The sequence below is a fragment of the Panthera tigris genome, chromosome D1 (assembly GCF_018350195.1).
Source record: "Panthera tigris isolate Pti1 chromosome D1, P.tigris_Pti1_mat1.1, whole genome shotgun sequence".
Classification (NCBI taxonomy): domain Eukaryota; kingdom Metazoa; phylum Chordata; class Mammalia; order Carnivora; family Felidae; genus Panthera; species Panthera tigris.
The window spans coordinates 69,979,716-69,991,794 of NC_056669.1; the positions used below are offsets into that span (position 1 = coordinate 69,979,716).

General features: G+C 39.2%; 1 protein-coding gene across 5 annotated transcripts in view; it reads right to left on the bottom strand.

Annotated features, from left to right (window-relative positions):
- The window catches only part of RRAS2 (RAS related 2), a 124,020-nt gene that overhangs the window by 29,959 nt on the left and 81,982 nt on the right, over positions 1-12,079 (bottom strand). The window contains exon 1 of one of the 5 annotated variants that reach the window (XM_042957502.1): positions 5,123-5,140. The exons of 3 other annotated variants lie outside the window; for them this stretch is intronic. The gene's annotated coding sequence lies outside the window, so the exon portion shown is untranslated. Of the gene's footprint in view, positions 1-3,226; positions 3,280-5,122; positions 5,141-12,079 lie in introns of those variants that run through there. One more of the 5 variants, XM_042957503.1, reaches the window with a different exon arrangement.

The window sequence follows — 12,079 nt, forward strand, 5'->3', positions numbered from 1 at the left end:
ATGACCTCTAAAGGAAAATAAAGGGGCTGACAGCAGCAGAAGCTAGCAAGGAGAATGTGATATTGAGGGCCAGGGAGGGCTTTGCCGGCAATGTGACATTTGAGGACAAAATCCAAGGTCAGTGGAGAGAATCAGCCACGCTGCTACGTGGAGGAAGATCACTGCAGGCAGAGAGAACATCACGTTAAAGGTAGTGACGTGAGAGTATGGGTGACATGGCTGAGCAGCAGCAAGGAGAGCAGCGTGGCTATGACAGAATCGACAGGGAGAACAGTACATGAATGGAGGCAGTCAGAGCCTGTAGGCCATGGTAACGACTTTGGGTTTTATTCTAAATAAAATGAAAACCACTGCTGAGTTTGATGCTCTAATCTTACTCTATACTGGCTGTTGCCTTCCTTTCCCACTCTTGCTATGCAACAGACAGAAGTCTTCTGATACTTCCTCCCATAGGGATTAGCCAAGAACCATCCCACAGACGTAATCAAAGCAGTGTGTAGGTACATGGTGCTTATGATGCCCTTTAAGATGTTGTGACAAAAGATTTCTATTGATTCAAAGAGGGGGGGAAAAGCACTTTATACATATTTAGATCATATTTAGGTCAATTATACTTAAAAAATGTATTACTGAAGTAATTTTCAAGTTTATTTATTTTGAGAGAGTGAAAGAGAGCGCACACACGCGGGGGCAGGGAGGGGCAGAGAGAGAGGAGAGAGAGAATCTCAAGCAGACTTCATGCTGTCAGCCCAGAGCCTGACACGGCGCTCAATCTCACGAACCAGGAGATCATGACCTGAGCGGAAATCAATAGTCGGACACTTAATCGACAGAGCCACCCAGATGCCCTTAAATAATACATTTTTAAATGTGCTTATTTTATAGAAACATAGGTACAAATGAAGGATATTAACATTGTGAACTACCAAAGATGTATGTACACCCAGGTAAAATGTTCAATGAGCTTTGTTATTGTGAAAAACTATTAACAACCTAAAAGTCCGTTAACAGGAAATGTTAAATGAATTATGGTAGATCCATTATAGAATAGTAAAGTGCCACTGAAAGAATGAGATAAGTCTCTATGTATGGATTTCAAAAGTATCCACGGTATATCAAGGTCATTCATTCAACAAATATTTGATAAGTACTTACTACTCAGGAGCTGGGGTACAGTCCTGAGAGAGAATGAAACTGATATGGTCCTGGTGCTTGTGGAGCTCACATCTTAGTAAGGGTGACAATACACATAAGCAAGCAGAATAAAGATGACAATTTTTGAAACAAGTGCTACAAAACAGAACAGACCTATGCGGATCGAGAATGGATGGGGGATGGGGCTTGTTTTTAAAAATGACATTACCGGGGCGCCTGGGTGGCTCAGTCGGTTAAGCGTCCGACTTCAGCTCAGGTCACGATCTCGCGGTCCGTGAGTTCGAGCCCCGTGTCAGGCTCTGGGCTGATGGCTCAGAGCCTGGAGCCTGTTTCCGATTCTGTGTCTCCCTCTCTCTCTGCCCCTCCCCCGTTCATGCTCTGTCTCTGTCTCAAAAATAAATAAACGTTAAAAAAATTTTTAAATAAAAAAAAAAAATAAATAAAAATGACATTACCAAATACTATAGCCATGGGTCTATAGCACAGGTGAACTTTAAAAAAAAAAAAAAGGCCTTATTGAACCTCTTCTCCTAATAACAATAAGAACTAAATTTCTCATGGCTTCCATTTCAAAGTGGGAGAGAAGGAGAGAATGTTCTCACCAGAGGTTTCCTCCAAACCACAACCCAGGAGGCTGGGCCAGCACTTCTCAGAAAGTGGTTCTGTCTATTCACACCAAGGACTACCCTTCTTACTTCTGATTATTTAACCTCATTTGTCCACCCAGCAATTCTTGGCTTCTATGAAATCCCTCCTTGCAGCACACAAATTTAAATCAGACTAGATCACTGGATAAATTTAAACTCTTTTAAGTGGAGACAAACATGGTTCCTATCAAAAGGAACCATATAAACATTCGTCTTACAAAAATACCCAAATATGTAGATTTAAAAAGTCAAGAGCTAAATGGCATGTGTCCACAGAATTTAAGACTTTACTCACACCATTTAAACGTCCCAAATTATAGCTTGTCTATATGTGCACAGCCTAATTTCACAGTACAAGAATGCCACATCAATCGCAAACCACACGAAGAGAAAATAAATATGCAACTAAATTCTGAATCACATTTGTATGTACTTAAGTCAGCTACTAAAACTATTACTCTGTTTAGTAAAAGTACTTTTACAGCGCTTACTTGCAGATTCAAGAAAAGGTTTACTCACTGTAGTGGGCTGAACTGTGGCACTCAAAAAAAGACTCTCCTAACTCCTAACACCCCAGTACCTATGAATGGGACCTTATTTAGAAACAGGGTCTTTGCAGATACAATTAAGTTAAGGATGTACAGATGCGATCATCCTGGATTTAAATCAAATCCCTGCATCTTTATAAGAGAAAAGAGTAGAAGATCTGAGACACAAACAGACAAGACCCAGAACGGAAGGCCACGTGAAGGCAGAGACAGAGACTGGAGTAATGTGTCCACACAAGCCAAGTACAACCAGGGCTGCCAAGAATCACTGCAAGCTGGGAGAGAGGCATGGAGCGGGATTATCACTCAGAGCCTCCAGAGGAAAACTAACTCTGCCGACAACTTGACTTCAAGGTTTTGGGCCCCCAAACCGTGAGCGAATACATTTCTATTGTCTAAAGCTACCAAACTTGTGCTAATTTGTTATAGCAGACCTAGGAAACTAATACACTCATCTATAAAATATGAACTCCTTCCTTCTCCCTAATAATTTTTTGTGTGCATTTTACAAGCCCAAGAAAAGTGAGTGAAAAAACAGAATAGCTTTTCTATTCACAAGCTAGTAGAACTGAAAAACTGAGCTGCCTTCATAGTAGCAGCGCTACAATCTATTGCAAAAAGATATACATAGACACATGAAGTAAGTTTTCGTTCTCTGGACTAGAAAGATTCAGTTGGTCAACAAAAACACAAAAAGTGAAAGAAAGTAAATGGATTTAAATGGTTCTAACTTTGGGGAAAGTAGTCAAAAAAATATGATAAAGTCAAGAATTCATAACTAATTGTATTATTTTTAGTTGTTTTTTAATTATAAAACAATACAGCCTCATTCATTGCGAAATTTGGAAAATCGTTAAGAAAAAATGTTAAACTCACCTTCAGAATCAAATCCTGTCCTCACAATTTCTCCCCTTAATTGCTCAAGTAAGGCCCATCATTACAGGCCTTTGTTTACAATCAAGTTAATATGGCAGTTACACAACTATGAAATTGAGGGTCTACAATGGAAATTCTGATCTAATTTTAACATAAGCCTTACAATTGAAACACACAAATGGGAACTACAAGGAGAGGCTATTGCCATGGGGGTTTCCGACAAGGTGCTTTCCCTTGATCATTTTGGGTCCTAAACTGTTCTGGTCTCTAATCATAATTTACATATCAACCAAGCACTTGATTTTAGAAATAATATTTTTAAGTGGTGAAAAGCAGCCGATGAAGATCAAAATATTAACAAGTTTTATTCAAGAGTTTGACTAATGATCTCCCACATTTCACTTTCATTTTATTTTCTCAAAAATAATTATCAGATAGATAGATGGCACAAAAGGTGGGTAAAGAGGAACAGCTAGTAGCTGCCACGCAATTGTGCAGGTTGAAACACTAAGAAAGAAAACTGTTGCCAAACCAAATCTCTGAATGCAGGTTAAACAGCAATGGTTTTGTTGAAAACAAAAATTTCACTAACTCCAGGTACATTTTCAATCTGTTCTGCAATCTAAATATGTTTGTTCAAAATTACACAGCCTCCCCACTCCTTCAGTGTGGGCTACACACAATGACTTCCTTCCGAAGAACATGGAACACAGGGGGAAGGAGACTAGTAGCTTTAGAGCAGAGAAACCACACACACACTATCCTCAGCCAGACGACTATGGTCAACATCAAGAGTCAAGAATCGTGTTGACAGTGCACACACTTGATGTGATGTGATGTGATGTGATGTGATGTGATGTGATGTGATGTGATGTGATGTGATAAGCATGGCACTTTCCACCTGTGTCTTCCTCCCCAAAACCCAAAACCCCAGTCTGGTCATAAGAAAAACATCAGACAAATTCCAATAGAGGGGCATTCTACAAAAATACTTGCTAAGTTCTCTTCAAAATGGTCAAGGTCACCAAAAAGAAAGGAAGTCAGCCAAGAGGAATCTAAGGAAACATGACAATGAAATGTAATGCAGTATCCTGATGGGACCACAGAACAGAAAAGATTATTAGGTAAGAACTATGGAAACCTGAATAAAGTATTAACTTTGGTTAATAATAAAGTATCAATATTGGTTCATTAGTTATTAAAAAACATACCATATAACTTAAGAGGTTAATAATAGAGAAACCGGGTGCTGGGTATATGGAAACTTTGTTTTACCTTCTCAATTTTTCTGTAAACCAAAACTTTTTTTAAAATTTTTTATTTTTTTGAGAGAGCGAGCAGGGGAGGCGCAGAGAGAGAGGGGGAGAGAGAGGCGCAGAGAGAGAGAGAGAGAGAGAATATCCCAGGCAGGCTCCACATTGTCAGTGCAGAGCTCCAAGTGGGGCTCAAACTCACAAACCCTGAGATTATGACCTGAGCCAAAATCAAGAGACAGGCGTTTAATCCATGCACCCCTAAAACTTTTCTCAAATAAAGTCTATTTTAAAAAAATTTACATGAAAATCATTTCCAGAAAAATAGTAATTAAGGTCTCAGTTTTCTAATCACCTACATATAAAAGCTATGGAAAACAACTAGGGCCACTAAGCAGTTTCTTCTAGCACTAAGATTACATCTAGATTTTGCAAGACTGATAATTAAGGTACTCAGGGGCAAGATAAAGGGAGGCTAGACCTACACTACCTTTCAAGCAAATCAGATGATTTACAGTGATAAGGGTGTGAAAGCCCCAAGTCTCATAATCACAGAGCTACTTATAAATACGATAATTTCAAACCAATAAAAGTAACAAAATATAGTAGTTCAGAAGAAGATTCTTCTAAAGCAGAAACTTACGTGCAGAAGTTTGGTCGTTCTTCACCATGGACTAAAATAAACATTATGTCCCTAAACACAAGGACTCCCCATTTCCTCATTTACATAATGAGAAGTGACTTTGGCACAGTGCAATATTCAAAGGATACGCACAAGATAATACTATATCATAAATAAAAACATAACATTCTTAGTCTTTCACTTCACTGGAATCTGCTAAAAGCAACAAATTCAGGTAAAGTGTACTAATACTTTGTCACTGAGGTAGGCGTCAGTATGAAGCAAGACAATCAACCACAGGAGAAAGACAGAATGGATGCAGGAGGGGAAAGTAGAAGTCATCGTGAACTACTTAACATTTACCAGGCCCTCCTCTTAAATATTTGCCTCCTCCTGCAGAAGTCTTCTGAAGAAACTCTCATTTCAATCAACACTTAAGTGAGATGACCCTAAAAACTGCTACACTGCAATTCAGCAAAAGTGGGCTTCTAAATGCAAGTCAGACATTGGAGATAACAAAAATAAATTGAGTAACAGTTCTTGCCCTCCGGGTATATACTCATGGTCAAACCAGAGGCAAGAAAACAAATCCCATCTTTTGTTGACTCTAGGATGCCATCAATTGGAAGATGCATCCTATCTACAAAGACATTAAAATACGAATTTTTTAATGTCTCGGGGTGCCTGGATGGGTGAGTCAGTTACACGTCCGACTCTAGATCTCGGCTCAGATCATGATCTCACGGTTGATAGATCGAACCCCACGTCGGGCTCTGTGCTAATAGTGCTGAGCCTGCTTGGGATTCTCTCTCCCTCCCTCTCTGTCCCTCCCCCACTCACACACTTGTGCTCACTCGCTCTGGCTCTCTCTCAAAAATAAAGAAACATTTTAAAAAGTTTATTAATGTCTCGGAATGGATAAGATATTACAGTTTCTGAGTGATAAATGCTAGGGTGAGTTTAGCAAAAAGTACCGTGGAAGCAGAGATGTGGATGCACTACCAACTGACACTGCTACCTTCACAGTTCTGGGGTGCAGGTGTCACTTGAGCAGTGCCACAGCTTGTAATCCTCTACGTCAGTGGGGAAATACAATTCAAAAATTATTCATACATCTTGCCAGGAACAAATTTATTTACAAAATGCAAGACAGACCTGTAAAGATGCAGAATATCTTTATTAATGAAATATTTTAGAGCCAACATGAATAAATTCATATTGACATTTCACTAAATTATTTGGGAAACAAAATGCGCAGGACATTTCTTTAGTTCTAAGAAACGTAGTTATTTTATCAACAAGAAACTCAGAGGTGAGAGAACTTACCAGTTTTTCCTTTTGACCTTCCTCCACAAAACAAATCATACCCAAGCTTTCAAATGTATGAAGAGAGCAATCATCAACTGCACTTCTAAAAGAGAATCAGGCCAGAGCGCCTGGGAGGCTCAGTCGTTAAGCATCTGTCTGAGTTTGACTCAGGTCATGAGCTCACAGTTCGTGAGTTCGAGCCCCGTGTAGGGAGACCACGAGCCCCGCTTCTCTCCCCCCCTCACTTGCGCCCTCTCTCTCTCAAAAGTAAACAAATAAATACATAAAGGAGAATCAGTCCATTTTTAGAGACAGCAGGAAGAGCAAAATCATTTTCATGTTTTTCCCCTTCAGTTAGGACTAACACTCTACTTTAGAACAGGAAAACCCTGTCTCTGCAAACTCCTTAAGGCCATGCACATAAACCCTAGAGAAATATTTGTTGAATGAATGAATCACTATCGTAATAAATCCTATTTTTGGACGTTCACTCTTTTAACACTACAGTGCCCAGGGATGAAATGGCATCTGTTCAGGTAGGTGCCCTTAGAAGCAAACCCCTTGTTCCACGGCAGTATTCCTGTGCCTAACCAATGGGACTCTCACCCAGTCTCCCAGGACAAGCTTCCCTGCTGTGGTCATCACAAAAGAGCCAGACTCAGCCAGGCCATGGAACAGCTAAGGCAAAAGAAATATTTCCTGAGGAAGGCAGTCAGTGTACAGTAAAGACAACCGAAATACAGATATTTTATTGATTCTTTCAGTCCCCACTTTTGAGGCTATTCAAAAGTCACTGTAGATCAGACTTGCAGAAAAATTAAGTTTTACATTTCAAACTCCTTCAGGGACACATACATCAGATACACATTGAGTCACATGTATTGATTTGGCAACAATACCTCTACAGAGTTTATCATGTGCCAGGCACTAAGTATTTTGCTTACATTAGTTCACTGAAACCTCACAAGAAGTCCATGAGGTAGTAAGTACTTATTATTTGTCTCCATCTTACAGGTGAGGAAAAGGAGACGTAAGAGGTTCAGTAACTTGCTCAAAGCCACAGGCAGTAAGTGGTAGAGACTGATTCCAAGCAGTCTGGCTCGATTATGTGCCCAAAACCACTACATTACACTGAGAGCTACCTTCGGAAAACAAAATAAATGTATTGCTTCTATTTTGTCTGTATTTATGGAGAAAAGTGTCCAGACCTCAAATCTTCCCCACACATCTCAGTCAACCTTGACACTGGTAATAAGCTGGCCAGCAGATAAAGGAGTGTTTCCTAGGTATGTATCACCGGCATTGCAATAAACACAGATATAAAACTATCCAGACTCCCTTCCACCTTCTGAGAGCACGATAACTACAAGTTCACCATACATAATGATTTCTCCTTCCCCTTTAAAGTGTTATCAAAATATCTCATACCCAATACTAAACCGACAAAAGGTCATGATGCTACCCAAGACTTATGGTAGAAAAATACAAATAAGTTTTATTTTTCCAAGTACAAAATGGTTACGCAACCAAAACAATAGAAACTTGCAGGATAAACTAGCAAAAACAGATGCAAGAGAATCCAACATGATGAGATAAAGGAAGTTAGTTCCATTCAACCCATACTGAGTCTAAGATCTCTTACCTTAAGGCACTCACAGTAAGCAAGCTGTCAGCCCAAAAGAGGAAAAGAAAGAGCTTACTAGAGAAATGATAATAAGATTATAAAATTCTAGACAACTCAACTGTAATCATTTACATACATACAACAAACTAATCACTTTACAAATGTTTAAACAACAAGAAATGATAGGGGCAGGGGTAGTCACAGTGTGAAAAGAATATAAAGATGAGTTAAGTAAAGGTCTTCCTGCATAATTGATTTATTTAGTTGTAGCACACTGTCTACTCACTCCATCCCACAAAAAAGCCACATTCATTTGAGGTCATTTTTACCTCTTGCTATTTCCTCTGCAGTGAGTCTGCAAAGTTATGAGGCACGGTAGTGATCCTACTCATTGAACAGAAAGCAATTGAGTGAAACATACAAGCAACCAGACCTCTGGCACCCTGTGAAACCACAAGAGAGCAAGATCTTTTTTTTTCCCCATGTTCTAACACATTTTTTAAAGTCTTTTTCTTAAGCAGCAGCATACCTTGAATAATTGCATGCTTGTCTAAAGTCACATGCTCTCTACCTAAAGTCAAGTCAACTGACACTGAAACTGGGAGATTAAGTCAAAAAAAATTTTTAAGTCAAAAATTTTAAAAGAGCTTCATTAAGCAACACTCATGTACTTGTTCATTTCCCTAATTTCAATCTATAAACAAAAGCAATGGAAAATTTTTCCTGTAGAAACTCATTCATACTTAGTCTTCAAAGTGAAACCAGGTTGGCCCAGAGATTTGCCTTAATCAATTTTTTAGTGCTTTCAGGAAAACTTATGTAAAAAGCAGAGGAAAGGAATTTTTCTGAAAAGCACTAAATATACTGTGTTTGTATAAAACTGCATGGATTGACAAAAATAAAAATACTAAATAATTTAAATTTATTTCAAAATTTATTTTTCAAGATCCTAAAAGCAATTATGAAAAGAAACAGGATATAAGATATGGGAAAACCTTGAAAATACGAGTTAATCTTCTTAGTAACTTAAGCAACATAATGATAAAAGATAAACTGTAAAGAACTAAAAACAGGTCAATACTTTTAAACCTTTGGGGACTGTCCATAATACCGTCTCCCCTTCTACTAGCACAGAAGAGCTAGCTAATCGGGAGCAAATTTTACATTTTCTCAATACATTTCTCTTCGTGGAAAGGTGGTGGAATGGAGCAGGGAACTCCGTAAGGATGGCACTGAAGTCCCTTATTCTTTATACTTACTCTCTGAAGAATGATCAAAAAGTACCAAAATATCTAAAGTCCCGGTGGAAGGTAGGGGTTAAACCTGAATCTGTTTGCTACTTCTGCCATATCCTGTGATCTGCTGGTGCACCTTTGTTTCATCACTCGGAGTGAGTGGGAGTAGGGAGCAGGAGTAGGGAGCAGGGAGTGGTCAACTTGCTAAGACCACTTTAGCCCACCTATTCCTACTTCAGCCTGGTGGGAGGAGATCCTTGTTACTGAACAAAATCTCAGAAATAGATCCTTTCCCTCCCACCCACCCCCAACTTGTTTCTGGCCCAAAGTCTAGTCTCTAATTCAAATTCCGACTCATTCCTGAAGTTCTTCCTTTCCTATGTTTTCTTATCAGTAAGACCTCCCTACTCTCATTTGAGCTAACCCCTGTCTTGGGACAGAATAATTAGAATGCCTGAATTGGGGCACCAGGCTCAGGCAGTTGGGCGTCGCGCATCCTAATTTCAGCCCAGGTCATGATCCCAGGGTGGTGGGGTTCAGCCCCACATTGGGCTCTGTGTTGAGCATGGAGCCTGCTTGGGGTTCGTTCTCTCTCTCTCTCTCTCTCTCTCTCTCCAACCCCCCCCCCCCACGCTCAACACTCGGAAGGAAGGGAGGGAGGGGAATCCTGAAGAGTCCTAGGACCGTAAGAAGGAAAAATTAAGAAAGAAAAGAACCTTGCTACACGTATACAAAAATCAGGTCCAGAAGTGGTAAAAGCCAGTTCCGCCAAACTTTCAGGGAGCAGGTAATTCCAGTAGTACACAGATTCAGAGAAAACGAAAGGAGGAAATATTCCTCAATTCATGAGGCCTGTAAAATCTAGATACCAAATCAGACAAGGACATTAGGTAAAATGAAAATTACAGGTCAACTTCACTAAACCATAAAAAAAAAAAAAAAAAACCAAAAGACCATAAATAAAATATTAGCAAACAGAATCCAACAGTATGTAAACAATATGTAAACAAGAATGCACATTATGAACATATTCCATGAATCCAGAACAGAAAGATACATTGGCTTTTTTTTTGAAAAGTTACAAATATAATTCACCACATGAACAGATTAAAGGAAAAATAACATGATCATAACAGATACAGGAAAAGCATGAGAAAATGTCACACCTGATCTTAAAAATACATAGCAAGTGGGACTAGAGGAAATTAGTCCCTGCAGAATATATTTTTTTAACAGTGAAACTTTAAAAATCAAGAACAAGAAATAATGTCCACTATTTATTTATATTTATTATTTATTATTCATTTCATTACATTTATTCAATACTATATTTTAAAGTCCTAACCAATGCAATATAAAAAAACAGAATTGAAAAAAAAATTATTTGATATGTTTATTAATACAGAAAACCCCACAGAAGATACAGATTATTGCCAACAGAATTCTACAAGGTGTTTGGATACAAAAATCTATATAATGATCCTCAGAACCCCCTCCCAAAAAAAGCCATTTCTGTACACAAGCCATTACAAAACTTAAGCCAAACAGACGATGCCATTTATAATAGCAACAGTAAATATACAGTAACTGGGAGTAAATCTAATAAAATATATTCTAGACCTTTATAGAAAATTATAAAGCTTTAAATAAAGGCCAGAGCACCTGGGTGGCTCCATCAGTTAAGCATCCAACTCTTGATTTTGGTTCAGGTCATGATCTCACAATTGTGAAATCAAGCCCCCATGTCTGGCTCTGTGTTGAGCGTGCAGTGCAGCCTGCTTTGGATTCTCTCTCTGCCCCCTCACCGCCCACACACACACACACACACACACACACACACACACACAAACACAACACACGTGCGTGCACACACACACACACACACACCCTCTCTCATTCTCTCTCTAAATAAACATGTAAAAACGAAGGAAGGAAGGAAGGAAGGAAGGAAGGAAGGAAGGAAGGAAGGAAGGAAGTCAGGCAGGCAAGCAAGCAACTGGTCAGCTGGCCAAAGGCAGGGGGAGATATATCTGAAGTGAAAAGCATTCTATGTTCATGGACATAATTGTCAAATTGTCAATTTTCCTTTATATGATACAATCTAAAATAAATAAACCTATTGAGTTTACCACTGAACTTGACAGAACCACAAGATGGTTATAAAATTTATAAACAGGAAAAATACCCGAGAAATTCTTTTTTTTTTTTTTTTTTAATTTTTTTAACGCTTATTTATTTTTGAGACAGAGAGAGACAGAGCATGAACAGGGGAGGGGCAGAGAGAGAGGGAGACAAAGAATCCGAAACAGGCTCCAGGCTCTGAGCTGTCAGCACAGAGCCCGACGCGGGGCTCGAACTCACAGACCGCGAGATCATGACCTGAGCCGAAGTCAGATGCCTAACCGACCGAGCCACCCAGGCGCCCCCCGAGAAATTCTTTACAAGAGTCAGCTCCGTGAGAATTTTTTGCTTTGGTCAGTGAGGTTTTGCCAGCACTTATACAGTTCCTAGCACATAGTACTGGCCACAAATATTCGTTCAATGAAATTTTTATTGAATGAACACATCAGCAAGGCTTGTCCTAACCATTTATAAAATTAAGAAAGAATGACACATGGGAATGCAAGCTGGTGCAGCCACTCTGGAAAACAGTATGGAGGTTCCTCAAAAAAACTAAAAATATAACTATTCTACGACCCAGCAATTGAACTACTAGGCATTTATCCACGCGATACAGGTATGCTGTTTCAAAGGGACACATGCACCCCCATGTTTATAGCAGCACTATCAACCATAGCCAAAGTCTGGAAA